The sequence below is a fragment of the Rhodnius prolixus genome, unplaced genomic scaffold (genome assembly GCF_049639745.1).
Source record: "Rhodnius prolixus isolate KJV_2025 unplaced genomic scaffold, Rpr scaffold_10, whole genome shotgun sequence".
NCBI classification, from domain to species: Eukaryota; Metazoa; Arthropoda; class Insecta; order Hemiptera; family Reduviidae; genus Rhodnius; species Rhodnius prolixus.
Window position 1 is genome coordinate 26,530,398 of NW_027411615.1, and position 12,324 is coordinate 26,542,721.

General features: G+C 34.6%; 1 protein-coding gene across 1 annotated transcript in view; it reads left to right on the top strand.

Annotated features, from left to right (window-relative positions):
- The window catches only part of LOC141457202 (uncharacterized), a 477,911-nt gene that overhangs the window by 45,294 nt on the left and 420,293 nt on the right, over positions 1 to 12,324 (top strand). The window lies entirely within an intron of this gene.

Here is a 12,324-nt window from a genome sequence, read left to right on the forward strand (position 1 = left end):
GAAAGCTTTTTACAGCTTAACAAAAACTTGTCATTTCAAATTCTTTCCGAACCATGGTTCTCTGAACTTTGTTCTAGAACTTGCTGAAGTTTATGCCCAGCTCCTGTTCCAAATTCCAATTTATTACATTATCCCATTTCCAAAATTTGGTTAAAAAAAAAAGAAAAGTAAAATAGAGTACAATTAGGATGAAAAAACAAATGCCAGTTTTCAGTCGTGATACATTTATTCTGCTGAGCTTTCGACCTAGGGACTAGGTCATCTTCAGGGCTAGTTTACAAAGTAATACATTTACATTACAGGGTTGGTGTGTCTTCTGTCTTGTCTGTTCATGGACTGAGTGCGATCGGTCTGTGTGTGAAATGTGTTAGGTTGTGTGGAAGTCAGTGTTGCCAATTGCCAAGTATTTTGTAGTAAGTTTGCGTATATGTTGTTTAAATTGTTCGTGTCTGTTTTGAAATTTAAACTGTTTTCTGTCTTAGATATGTAGGTATGCTAGAAATGATATACATATAACCTAACACATATCACACACAAACCGATCACACTCAGTCCATGAACAGACAAGACAGAAGACACACCAACCCTGTAATGTAAAGTATTACTTTGTAAACTAGGTAAATAATTTTTGTAAATTTCGTTACATTATACATATTCATTTTAATAGAATTATTGTTATCAATCTGTAAATATGTTCCACAGCCCTGAAGATGTGCCCTAGTCCCTAGGTCGAAAGCTCGGCAGAATAAATGTATCACGACTGAAAACTGGCATTTATTTATTCACCCTATTGAAACTATGAATCAGTCACCAAAAATAATGAACAGCTATTACAAAATAGAGTACAATTATTAGGAAAATGATCAATCCTTTAATCCGTAAAGAAATGTTTGCAATGGGGATTAGGAGAACACCAGGTGGAGAGCAACGAATGTTTCTGAATCAGAGATAATTTTTAAGAGCAATCGAAGAAATGAGAGCAAATTGACGGATCAGAAAGGTTATTCTTTGCCTTCAAAAGATGCCTTTTTTGATTTCGTGGTAAAGAAATTGAAAAGGCCACAATCTCGTAACTAAAAGTCGATCTTTGTACTTATTTGTATACTCGTCCGGATCTTATGGCGGTAAAAGCATGATCCAATCAGAAGAGTTGAGTATTTAAAGAAATCAGAAGGAACCAACAGAAAATTTAATCGAGCAAAGTTAAAGAAGCTAAGATGGTTTGGCCTCGTTTTGCTGCGGTTGATCAGGGAGGTGAGGATGAGTGGTTTAAGAGGCGCTTTTTGTTACAACAGAAGAGAAGATAGTATTGGCCTATTGCTACAGGTCTAGCCTCCACAAAGTAAAACCTCAAATTGCTACAAAGAAGAGAGAGGTGGTACAATCATGGATGGATATTTGTTTTGAAAATGGTGTCAATAAGATGTTCAATAATATTTGGAATTCGTAAAGTATGAATTAACGGATAAAATCGCTGCTGCATTTAAAATAAATCAACCTAATTGGGCCAGAATACACGTATTCATTGCGGTGGACGAATGTGAGAGAGAGCTTTGTGATTTCTGATCTCCGCCATTACTTCCGGTCCAGTATCCAGTAAATTTAATTTACTAACAATTGATATTTCCAACAGAGAATAATTAATCTAGATTAATTTATTCTAATGAAACACAGATTTATGCCCCATATTGGGTAGAATATTTCCCCTGAGGTGTTAAATAAATCGTGACGTCACAGTTTAACCTCGAATAGAGGCCAAATTTTTATTGCAGCACAATTAATATCGCTCTAAATTGAATTTTGAGGAATTAAAAAAAAAAAAAATGTTCTCACCCACAATAGCTGGTTATTAGTTTGGAAGAGAAATAAAACTAGCAAGGGTAAGTAATAAATTACGTTCATTTCAGGAATGTCCAGAATGGGGCTATTTTATACGGGCTACAGAATGAGGCTAACTAATTAAATGTAAATTTATGCATTGCAAGTTGCTCGTTATTTTTCCTTTTTTAATCTCTTCTTTTTTTTTGGATTATTTTTTGGTGTGTTTAGAAATTAAATGCACCGTAGAGACCTTGTAATGTCTTTTAAAGAATGTGCGTACCTGGTGCAGTTATTAACGGCATTGAAATGATGACAAAATCTCGCGTTTTACGAGAAAGTTTTCTCTCAATATTTTAGTATTGTTACTGCCCTTAATAGGGTGCTGGTCTACCTCTTTTTCTGTCACTCCAAATCCTTACTTCAGGGGGAATGAAACATAAGGCAGCGCAATTTATACTAAAAGAAGTTGTTTTTTGCTCTCTAACAATCTGGAATGAACATTGTTTAATAAGTTGCTCAAAGAAGAAGTCAAGGTTCGAACGAGTACCTCAATAATGGATCTTAAAATGGTTAAGAGACATGATGTAGAAACTAACTCCTAATCATTCCAATTTAAGCTCCTAAAAAATCCCAAACTGAAACAAGTTCGAGTAATTCGATGAAATATGAAGACCAAGCTCTAGTTTCCTTCGATTCCAAGAGCTTAGTATAGGGTAAAGTCGGGTGAGATGGCCAACAGCCGAAATTTAACCGTAATATCGTCCGACGGCGCTGCGTGACCTCTCCAGTGATGAACCTTCATGTTTGACTACAGTAAGTTCATTTTGGTCTGCGTCTAAGCGTTATTAATTTTAATTAACTCAGAGAATAAAAACATTATCGTCTCAACACAAAATTTTATGATAGTTGCATATTGCGTGCTGCAGCGAATGTATTTCGAAATGATAGTGTCGTTTTTTACATATTAAGAAAGTACAGTATACATTAATGAATCCTAACTTCTAAAACTGTCAAAAAGTACGCGTTGAGTTATGTTTATCATGTTGGCCATCTCTCTCTAGCATTCGGGACAGATGGCCATCAAACAGCAGGGATAGATGGCCAATTATTTTTACTTTTTTTCTGTTATAGTTTGGCTCAGTTTCCAATTCACTGCAGAAAAATGCCAACCCAGCTTAAAAGACAGAACACTAACCGCAGAAATTATACTTAAGAAAATTTGAGATCTTATTAACCCCACACCCAAACTGTCGTCTCTGCAAGAAAAACGAGCCAAGTCTGTTGTCACTTTATTAACTTCTCTCGAGCACATCTGTTGTGTGAAAAACAGAGTTGCAAAGAAATCCAAACCAACAAGAAATACCATTCCCAAAGAGACAATTCTGAAAGAAAGGATTGTCCGAAAAAGAAAACGCTCACCTTCCACACAAGTTCCGATGAAGAGGACGAAACAGGAATCAAATTTCGACCATAAGTTCTTGCTACCAGGTCTACCAGTTCTGGTATCTGCTTGGACATTCTATATCGTATGTTGTGCGAGGAAACCCCGAGAAAACGCTCAGGTTTTGTGGTGATCTAATTCAAAACATTCCTGATACATTTTGATCCAAGATAATTCATCTGACTACACAGCTTGTGAAAAACAACACCATTACAATTCCGTTCTCGCCGGACATATTCCCAGAAGGACTGCAGTGATGCGAATTGTCTCAAGAGAAGCACCATTCTATTAAATATTCAGCCCTCATGAAATTATTGGTACTGTTTAAAAAGTTTCTATCTACATTTTCAATTATGTTTCTATCCTATCATAAAAGGATTGCGGCAGAATTGAAAAAACAGATAATTGCTTTCTTGTTCTTTAAACTACCTATTGTTGTCAATGTGGTGTAAAACATGATTACCGCATTATGTGGATGAACTCATGAGATCGTGTTTTGGTAGAGTAAATGACAATTTGGAAGAGTCTTGTCCATTTAGACTAAAACCCTCAGGAAAATATTTTTTTCTATTTGGAAAGTATATTTGTTTTCCTTGTACAGTTACATTTATTTTCTAAATTTAATTTTTCTTTTATATTTTATTACTGTACTGATTCATGAAATAACAATAACAGAAATTCCAATCTTTTCTTCAATGAAATTCCTTGCATTCTTCCAAACTACTGAAATACAACCAATGCACAGATAAAACAATTGTGCCCTCAGATATTTATATTATTGTTACATAAATTAAAATGACTGGAAGAAAGTGCATAAACCAAGTATGATGCACATATTTCTGATACAAGTTTATGTAGCTCATTACTTGTTCAAATTGTTTTACTTCTTTCATTTTATCGCTTTATTATTTTATATTTTGTACTTATTATTACTTTGTCCAACTTAATTACTACTTCGCTCAACTTCTTTAATACATAAAACCACGAAATTATAGCTCGGCATTTCTCGCTAATTGCGCTCTAAAATAAATTACTTTGTTTTAATTGTTCGATATAATACTATCTCTGTTTTAGTTTTATTGTTTCAGATCTACAAGTTTTTAAAAGTGAAATTACTTAAACAATGTGTAAATATAAGATACAACTATTAGAAAATAAAATTCCAATCTCCAGAAGTTTGAGCCTTATCGTATTTTTTTTTTATTTTTAAGACATTTAGTTTGCTTTGACATTTCGTTTTTCGACATATAAGAGAAATGAATGCGTAAAGATCTTAAAACTGCTTAAAAAAATGCTTGATTTCATTTAATTTGTGCTTATTTCACTCTTAACGTATCTTTTCATTCAATACTGGTTTATGTAAGTAAAAAAAAAAAAACCTGATAATCGATAATTTTGTTGATTATGCAATAGACCTTTATTCGTTCACAGACAAATTGATAAGGTAAAGGACAACAAAGATGGCTTTCAGTTAATATTGTATACGTGTATACAGAATGTTATCTGTATTGATGAAGATGGGGAGCCAGAGCCTGTACAGGACCTCCCCTTCAACTGTATTAAACCCCTGCTGATATTAACGAATTTATTTGTTTACGAACTTTTTACACTTTATCGATTTATACCAACGCTTTTCAACGAAGTAATTTCTGATCTTTTTAACTCGATTCTCATTATTTATTTTCTTTATTTGCGTTTTTAGTGAAGGAAGTGTTAAAATATGGAATTTGTGGGCTAAAATAATTCTTGGTTGGCTTCAAACCTTACTTCAACGTAATAATAATCATAATGATTGAATTGCTTTTGGTAGGAGGTCGGGTAAAGAGAGAATAGAGAATCTAGCTGAGGTAGTACATTCAATAAGGCTCCGGGCACCTACGACCACTGAAGTTGATGCGCTCTAGATAAAGAAAAATGGTTGTAATGTGATAGGAATCCCATCAGGATGTTTTTTCAGAAGTCTGAAGTGCGTGAAGTTTGCTGGAATTGTCTGGAATTACAGATGCGAAAGGTCTGTCATGCAAAAGCGCCTCTAAAACAAGTGAGAATAAAAGTTAAGACATTTCTTGGTTAATTGAAAATAGAGAAAAGAGGCAAATTTTAAGTGAAGACATGTTTGCCGGTAACTCTGTTATCTAAGAGGATACCCGAAACGAAGGAGAAAGGAAAGGCTGGCGTAGCACCAGCAAAGAGTAGAAGAGATGGATGGTTTGCTCCAATAACCCTGGACTTCATACTTCTCGACGGAAACCGGAAACGTAACAAAAAGGATGGTGGTGCCACGTCAGCACGAATGGTTTTAAATGTCAGGACGGCGCTCACCACAAAAAAAAGTCAAAGAAATAGGATCACGGATATTACTTCTTCGCAAACAAATTATTCCAACGTAATCTAATCTGGAATTGGGTCTCCTGTATGGAAGTACGTTAGAATACGCTCTTAGGCCTTCAGTGGACCCATTTTGATTTCCTTAGTAAATAGCTCACAAGAATTCAAGTAACTGTAGGGCAGAGACTTTGATTACCAGTGCTGTTCCGAGTTACAGGTGCAAAACGTTAGGAATCTTTATGAGCAAGAGATGGGGGCGGAGATTCCATCTTTGGCCATACTTCCTTCTAGCGGATTCGCAACTATTCACACGCTTACTGTAGAGGTAATGCCTGTAATCTGGGCAAGAAGGATGAAGTTTTTGCTAAGACTTGTTAGCCTTTTAAGGAAGATCCTAAGATTGCCTCAATCCCGCTATACTTCTCCATTTGAGAAACTTTATTAAAACAATAAGATAATTATAGTGAAGGAACGACAATGAATTATTTCTATAAGTTTTTGTTAAAGCTAACTTTTCTTTTTATGAAAGGAAACGCTGTGTTTACAATATTGGCGATTTGAATCTATTCCAGATATATCCTAGCCAAATGCGGGTACCTGCGGCTGAATACGAGAACGGTGATTGCAAAATGAAACAATTGCGATAACTGCGTGTTTATCTTAATCTATCAGTTGTCTAAAGCATTCTCCTATTTGTTGAGAAAAAAAGAGTTCAATGAAACTAAAGTTATTAAAAATGAAGAAAGACATATGCGATTAAATGTTAATTTGTAAAAACAGATCAATTTTTACGATAAATTTCAACGTTTTGTATCCGCATTTAAGATAGGATGAGTTTGCTTTCCGACTTTACAACAGAGATGTCCTAACACTAATGTTGTATAAGAAATACGCGATGCCTATTACTGGATAAACTTTCAGAGACCTACATCCGTCGAAGCTCAAATTAAGTAAGGATATATTTTATGGTTCATTGCATTTATTATATTCAACAAACGTCAGAAAACAAGCCTTTCTGATAAAAATGCATTTTTTCGGAAGATAACTGAGCACATTATAAGAAAAATAAAACGAATTTCGAACTTTGTAAAATGTTTGCGGTCGCGACGACGTATTCTCGGGCTGTCTGAATAATAAGGAGTGATTATACAGGGTGGCCAGCGTTAAAAGCTCCACCCACTTCTTTTTTTAACGGCGGGAAATTTCGAAAACATAAAAAACACGTATTTAATCATTTTTAGTCTAGTTTATTTTCAGTGATTGGCCCAGTTTTTTTAAACCCCAATATCCCGCGATACAGCATCAAACTTTTTTATTTTTCAAATGGAACGTATAGAATCAAATTCAGCAAGTGTAGTATGAAATGGAAATCAAAATTTAAATCGAATTAATTTCTCCAGACTGGTTAATCTACCTGTGAGGTTTGATGGAAGTCTGAAACCGGTCAGGGGTACCAACATAAACAAGCGAAATATGACGAATAAAATCATTCTATCCTGCACTGTGGTCCTAATCTCATTCACACAGAGTTTATCGCAGAGCCACCCTTCTGGAGACTGTTCTCTCTTTACAGATAACACTTTAGAAAGTATACCTCTAGGTGTATATTTTTTTAAAAAACCTTCTCAAGAATGCAATAAACTTATTTCTCTTTTCAATTTGAAGTAATCCAGAGGATTAGAGTGCAGATAAAGGTTATTTAGTTTGGTAATTATTTAGAGATTATTTCTTGAATCCACAAAAACTAAAATGGTACATCACATTTAGAAGACCATGTTCTTTTTACTTATTTATAACCGATAAAAAAAAATGTTGCGTCACATCCGTTGTATGAAACATTTTTCTCCACAATGAAGCGGCAGCTTGAAGATTTTCGAATCTTGTAGGGATTCATATCAATGTTCGCTCACTAGAAATGGTGTACTTTAGCTCCCTTCTCAGGATTGTTGGTGTGATTGCCAAGTACCCTGTTTAACAGTAGGAGATACTCGTATATGCTAACTTTGTATGTATTTGGGAAGGTATTACTGCTAGTGAGTTTGTACATCAGTTAGCCTAAATATATACTACCTCTGTGTTGCTCACTATCGCACAGGTAGTTCTCGTTGTTTGGTTAGGATATCAACCGAGGAAGAGCTTGCATCTTGTAGAAGTAGAGGTAGCAAATATTTGCATTCTGGAAGATACTTGCTCAGAATGTATTCAACGAATCAAAAAAGAAAAACATTTTCAAATCTATCCCGGGTTCGTATACAATTTAATGACCTTAAGCCATAAATAACACTAATAAAAAATGATTAATGAGGAAATTATATTCGATTAAATGTTTTGTAATATTTTGATAAAAATAAAACTTAAAATCAATTAGATTTGCCCTTGAACAGTTTTGAACATGCGGGCCGTTCAGATAAAGCTAACTTCAAGGCACTTTCAATCATCGGCTAGCTTCTCTTTGTTCTATTGCATAGCCTATTACGGATATTTGTAGAGATCTCTCTATTTCTCTCTAGAATCTTTCTATTTTTTGAAGAATTTTATTTTTTTAATATATTTCATCCTTTTTTAGATATAAGTATGTAATATAACGATAAGTACTTACTAGAAAATAGTAAGTATTTAATTTCATTCATTTCTATAAGTTCTGCCGCTCCTAAGCACTTTCTAGAACAGTGATGGCGAACCTTTTTGAGACGTGGGTCAAATTTTGTTCATTTTTTTTTGTTTTTTAGTACATAGCTCTTGGGTCACTAATGCCCATTTGCACAAGAGTTAAGTTTAAAAATTTTAAACTGAATATTTTCAAAACTAAACATCTTTAAAATTCAGTTGGCTTAACGGCGTAAAACGGGTATCGACGATACAAGTGCTATGGAAGTCTCTTTTTACAAAAGTGTGTTTTATCTGAAGAAAAATCTAAATATGGTTATTTGCTTTGGGTTGTCGATTTTTTTTAACAAACAATTTATGAGTAAAATTATTATTTGATATTTTGTAAACACTTTTGCTTTATTTCAAATACTACAAAAGCATTTGTCATCATTTGCGTTTTAGAACTGTAATGATCAAACTAAAGGTTATAGGATAGCATTTAAATTGCTTTTGTGTCAATGCGTGATTGAAAAAGATACAGATAGAATATAAATTATCCACAAACAATTAGAAAATCTAAATCAACCCGCGTAAACAAACAAATGTGGGCCAGTGGAAAAGCTTGCGCGGGTCAGTGTCTGACCCGCGGGTCATAGGTTCGCCATCACTGTTCTAGAGTATCTGCGATACAGTACGATTAAACAAAAAAAACAAAAAAATTATAATTAAATAAAAGAAATTATGAAAACTATAAAAATGCCTACATAAAGCATTCGAATAAAAAATTATTGAAAGGATCTTAAATTAAAATACCAAAGCTTTCTGAAAGAACGTTGTATATTCTTTTGGCATTTTTGAGTTATGCTGTTCACACAACACACGCCACACAAACCTATCTGAACAGATAAGACACGATGGTCAACTGACACGTGGAAATAATATAGGTTAGCACCCGTTGGAATTGAACGAAATAAGATGGCAGAGATGGTTTGGAATTTCAAGCTTTTTTTTGTTTTCCTTTCTTGAAAATCTACGGAGATATTTCTGAAGGATGAATTTCCTAATGGAAACTGAAAAGAAGAATAGAGGGCTGCTTCAAGAGGAAGAGTGAATTCTATTACGAAGAACCGGAAACTGCTAAACTTTAAGACTGCCGCAGGTTTTGACTCATTGAGGAAGAAATCACTTTTGTACATAGATTTCACATAAATAGACAACCAGATTTCCAACATATCCGTTGAAATTGAGACCAACTGACCCTACCTGTCCACTATTGACGTGACATAGTAAGCCTAGTAATGATTATATGTTCAAGCGGGGCTAAACATACTGTACCACCAATTAGGTATCGTGGACGTGATGTAAAAGGAACTTGGTGCAACATGTACTGGACAAGTGAACACGATTGGCCAAACAGAAAATTGCTTTTATATCCAACAATTCGCCATTTTTTTTTTATTAAGTTTAATAAAAAAAGTTTATTTAAGTTTAAGTTTATTAAGTTTAATAAAAAAAATGCGTAATAATTTTAATCAATTGAATTACAATAGAATGCAATTTACGTCATACATTATGTGATATGTGTTGTGATTATTTTTAATCAACTTCCTTACAACAGAGGAGCGTGGTACGTATACTTACCACACAGACCAATTCGTGAAAACATTTTTTCGCGCACATGAAACTCGAAAACGAATACATTCGTGAAAACTGAAGTAGTTTTAGAATAAGTGAAAATTCTCGTTCGGTAGCCAAATAGTTTACAAGATCTGGTCATCACATCACTATAAAACAGATCAATAGTTTGCCTTTAAAATCAGTTTGGTTACTGCTAACATGCATATTCAATTAATACAAGTTTTCCGGCAAGTTTTTAGGGTTTAGTTGGTTTCTCTATACCACGCAGATTTATGAGAAAAACAATGACGTCATGAATGTTGCGTAATGTGCTATTGCTAGGCGATCTTTGTTGTTCAAATAATGGTTTTACATTGTACTAGCTTGACATGTGAAATGTTATTGTAGTGGTAAAAAAGACTGGGTACGTTGTTTGATGATGTGGGTCTAACAGATCTCTCTGGCTGAACGTCGTTCAACGGTATTGATTGGGTGTTGTGCAGTACTGTGATGTGGCTCACTGTGAGTAAAAGTGGCTTTGTGCAATATAAGGTTATGTAAGGAAGCTTAAGCTCCGCCTCCGCATTTGAGTGCAGCGGTATGGAGCGGTCGCCTGTTCGAGTAAACATCTAGTTCTCCCCTCGCTGAGGAGGACTACGCCCAATACGCACAATTCTTCTTAATATCCTACACCATCACTAGCCATTCTAGATCCCCCATAGCATTCTACACATCTCTTTCTCTCATCCTCCAGGATTCTCCAGTGTTTGCATTGACAGCATCCACCCGCTTTACCCGGCTAGAAGCCTTTTCTATGCTCATTCATTCAACAACACACACACACACACACTCTTCGTATTCCATTCACTGGAATCTAGTTAGCACATCACAATGCGAACTCTAGCATTCTTCTACGTCTACATTACGCAATACATCAATACATCTCCTTGCTAACTGCCCCTGTTAACAATAACACGTGTACATTGACGCTACATTATTGCGTTGGAAGCAGAACACTGTTCTGCAAGACACACTCGACTTTCTTATGATGTAATTTTATTTGATAAAGGTTTATCTCCTTCATAAGAAAGTTGGTGGTGGGAATAATGGATTGTGATGCAGTGCGAGAAGAGAATATAACGGACTAGGTCATGAGATATGCAGTTCGGAACGGATTGGCATCTTGGGTAAACATTAAACAGCATTAGTTAAACAAAAGTAAAGACAGTAAACTTTTTTATTGGCTTGTTTTTTGGCGTTGGCTTTCGCCATACAGCCAGCATCGTCTAGGTGCTTATCACTAGAATATCACTCACTCTCCATTCTTACCTACAAATACATTCGCTTCACACATTCATCCCTCTACTATATAAAACTATTTACATAAACTACAGCTAATGGATGGACCATGGTTTAAGGGAACTGTCACTAATAAATGGGTTGTTGCGGCAATAAGCAGGCCGAGATGATCTGCGGTGTGCGGATCGTATCTTCACAGGATCAACAAAAGGTCCTCTCCTCTTAGCGTAGATTGCAATGAGGACGATTTCAAACATATAATAATGATATGTCCACGTTATGTGGTAGAAAGGAAACGAATGTTTGACGACAGAATACAGGTATTTAGATGCACCATTTCGCTACGAAGACATAATATTCTCTACCAACATCTATGTGCTTAAATCTATAGCATAGCTAGCAAGTTATAACCGATTAGAATGAATGCAAGAAAATGATTAGAGAAAAATTACGTGATTTTAATTTCTGTTAAGCTATAAGGATGGCAGGAATATAGAGACAGTAAATTTAAAACTGAATTTAGATTTTTCTGAAGATGCAAGTTTTTAATAAAAAATTTTGTAATAGTCATTTCAAATACCTAGCCAATCGACTTCAATCAGGTGTTTGTATAATATAAGGCTCGCAATAAGTGCATAAACCGATTGCGCTCAAATATTTCAACATTAACCCAATTTTCTGTGGTGCAGTTTTAGAGGACGCAACAGTTGAAGGATAAAACGTAAGGAGCCTTTCTTTAAAGGTTGGACAACTTTTTTTTTAGCTCGAATAAAAAAAAATCTAATCTAAATTTCAAATTAATATGTAATAATTTAAGAAATTAGTTGGTAATTATAAAATATTTAAAATAATTACATTTAAATTTTAATTATATATTTTTTATATTTATTTTTTTAAGTTGTAATTTAATTTTGAAGTTTTAATTCCTAAGAACCGTGATATTGTGAAGTATCTAGGATTCTGTATAGACAAATACTTGGCCAGGAACCCACAACCAATTTAATAAAGGATTACTCACTTCTCAAGCGAATGCTGGACTAACGCTCGAATCTAGAGCCCTTAACAATAAAGTATCCCTACACAATCTAAAGTTAAAATCAATTTGGATTAAGAACTCTATTGATAAGGGGCCATCCAAGCGTTCCAAAATCTATCTCCTCCAATCCTTTCAGTAACTAAAAAAAAACCTCCGTTGTACGTATAACTAATCCTCTTTTTTTTAAAAAAAT